Genomic DNA, 2,920 nt, shown 5'->3' on the forward strand with positions numbered 1-2,920 from the left:
ACTGCCGGGCTGGTGGGGGGGAGCAGAACTGTCGTCTTCCAATAATTCACCAAAATGACAAAGACAAAGGGAAAAAGGTCAAGATAGTCACCTGATCTATGATCTACGTTCTCTGGGCCTTTTAGAAAACAAGTGGGAAATGTTCATCAACTGGTCTTGAAGTTATTGCCCAAAGGAAAAAGTGGCTCTGGAAAAGCGGGTCAAGGGGGAGCAGCATCTGGGAGTGATAGTGCTGACAAGAAGGCGCAGGGTCCCAAAGGCGCTGCAGTGCATTAAAGGTCGACAGTGTGAAAAACACAGCAAAATGATGGAAGCCATGGAACAGTTAAAGTGTGGAATGAGATTCAATGAAGTGGCCACACACTAGAGTGAAGATAAACCCAGGCAAGGGGGCGATCTGGGTTGGATGACCAGAGGGTCCATGGTGGGACCATTTCAAGAAGTAGGATTTGTCTTGCCTGTCAGTGGGATGGATAAGCCTATGTTTACAGACCCACCAGTTAAGACAAAATGTGGATATCACATTATCACAGTTGAAGGGAGAAAATAAAATTGTATGAAAGACTGGGAAAAAAACATGGAGTGGTTCCTTGGGCAACATATATGCGAGTCTACAAAATAGATGATATTGTAGACATGATGGAAGGGGTACTGTTCAGAAAGGAATGCCCCACAGATGCTACCATGGCCAAGCTGGAAGAGTGTGCAGTGCTCACCAGCAGCGGTTGGCATTGTTGTAGACAAACAAGGGCAAGATGTTTGCCAAAAGAATTAATGTGTGTATTGAGCATATTAAACATTCAAAGAGCAGAGATTGCTTCCTAAAATGTTAAAAAAAAAAAAAAATGACCAGAAAAAGAAGGAAGCCAAAGAGAAAGGTACCTGGATTCAACTAAAGCGCCAGCCTGCTCCACCCAGAGAAGCACAACTGGTGAGAACCAATGGAAGGGAGGCATTTCCTGTGAATTCGTGGCATAATGAGTGTTAAAAATAAAAAGCATCTATTAAAAAAAATGTCAGGAGGAGTTAATCCTGTAGCCTAGTGGTAAAGAGAGCTGAATCCCCTCATGGCTGATCCTGGTTCGAATCCTGGCTCCAGTAGCTTGAAAAACATGCCTAGTGCTTCTGCGTGCCCCAGATCCCAACAGGATAGGAAATAAAGGAGAAGGGATTGCTGCATGACCACACCCCATTGCAGAGTACTTCTACCTCACTGTCTGTCTCTGGTGAGCACAGGCACATGCTGGCAGTTTGAAAATAAAAATGAAAGGCACCAGCAGGTGGCATGGTGGTTAAGGCACTGGACTCCCACATGACAGACCACAATTCCAGTCCAGACATGACCACTTGAACACCACGCTGGGAGTGTGTGGGTGCATGCCCCAAATTTCAGGAGCAGCGTGAAGAAGAAAGGATTGCACTGTGGCCATGCCCCCCTGGGGGGTGATTTCTCACTTTTCCTCTCCCTGTCTTTGTCTCTTTCTGGTGTGGATCCTTGCCTTGTGGTCAAAACCTAAAATAAAGAAATAAAAACATGAGGGGGGACTTCAGAAACTTTATGAAAAATGCAATTAAATTACGAGTTTATTTTGGTAAGAAAAAACATACTGAAATCCATGTCTCACATTTTTATAATTCATATTTTTCATGAGCTTTCTGAAGCTTCCTAGTACACTCCTGGCTTTCCTCTCCACCCTCAGTGTTGTATGACAGGTTTTTGTTTGTTTGTTTGTTTTGCACTGTGACAGCCTCAGCAAGACCTGGTTTAACCTCCTGGAGTCCATTCCTATGCCCAAGGATAATCATTACATGCCCTTAGGAACTAAGGCCACTTGTTGCTTTAATGGGCCAACTTTTGGCTGGGTCTGTAGGAAGAGGAGTCTTTAATAAAGAGCTGCTTCATTGCTCAGCAGCCTTCTCTGGAGCCCCAGCTAACCCTCAAAGCCCTAGTCAGGAGAAGAAAGGCATCCTAATCAATGAAGAGAAGTCCACATGTCCCCTTTGCTTCCTCTTTCCATCTGTTTCCTGCTAGCAAATTCCTGTCCCCAGCCCAGAAGCATCCCTGGAAATAGGAGGGAACCTGAGATATGTCCGCGCGGGAAAAGAGAGCCCGCTCTGCAGAGTTCTCTTGTTATTCCATCTCTCGGAAGAAAAGGGATGAGTCCAAGGTTTCAGCCACGGAGCTGCTGGCTGGGGACCACGGGCAGTTGAGGGGCTCTGGCCCTAGCAACCTCTGAAACCAAGGATGCATTCCTATTCCTAACGTTTCATCTTGGCTACTTCCCTGCAGGCTAAGCCCCCCGTGCTTCACCCCGAGAAATTTCTGGGTAAAGATTCCTTAAGTCTTGCAGCGGGCTCCTGTGCATATGTGTGTGTGTGTTTAGAAGTAAAAACTAGCTTAAGCAGATGAGCAGTAGGGACTGGGGTCTCCCTGCCAACCTCCTTCACTGGCTTTTCCACCTCGCCTTCTCCCAGAGCTAAGAGCCGAGCCTGGGGACCTAGGGGCTGGGAACAGTCGGCATCCGACATCCCCACCCCATCCCGGGGCTGATGCCACCCGTGTCCCGAACGTGGGTGGGTACAGGCGGGCCAGAGCTCAGCCCTCGTCTGCGACCCGCAATCCCTAGATTCCCCGAGGACCATGAAACTCCCTTTCCGAGGCAACCTACCCCCCCCCTCCCCAGCCGCCCACCCGTTCCCCCCTTACCTCACCACGCAGCCCCTCCCTGCGTGATGATGCAAACCAGTGGGGAGGGCGGGCGCAGGGAAGGGTGGGGAGAGAAAGGGAGCTAGCGAGGGAGGGAGGGAGTGGGAGGAGGAGGAGAGGGAGCCGAACGACCATTTAAAGCGATAGCAATCCCTGCCCTCTCCCCAGTGCTGGGCTGTTGGAGAGCGCGAGCGGCAAGCCGGGGAGCGCGAG

General features: G+C 49.5%; 1 pseudogene; it reads left to right on the top strand.

Moving 5' to 3' along the window:
- The first annotated feature begins 307 nt into the window (after positions 1-307).
- LOC114006830 (peptidyl-prolyl cis-trans isomerase NIMA-interacting 4 pseudogene) lies at positions 308-550 on the top strand (annotated as a pseudogene).
- The last annotated feature ends 2,370 nt before the right edge of the window (positions 551-2,920 follow it).

Source organism: Tupaia chinensis, unplaced genomic scaffold (assembly GCF_000334495.1).
Source record: "Tupaia chinensis unplaced genomic scaffold, TupChi_1.0 Scaffold000089_1, whole genome shotgun sequence".
Classification (NCBI taxonomy): Eukaryota; Metazoa; Chordata; class Mammalia; order Scandentia; family Tupaiidae; genus Tupaia; species Tupaia belangeri.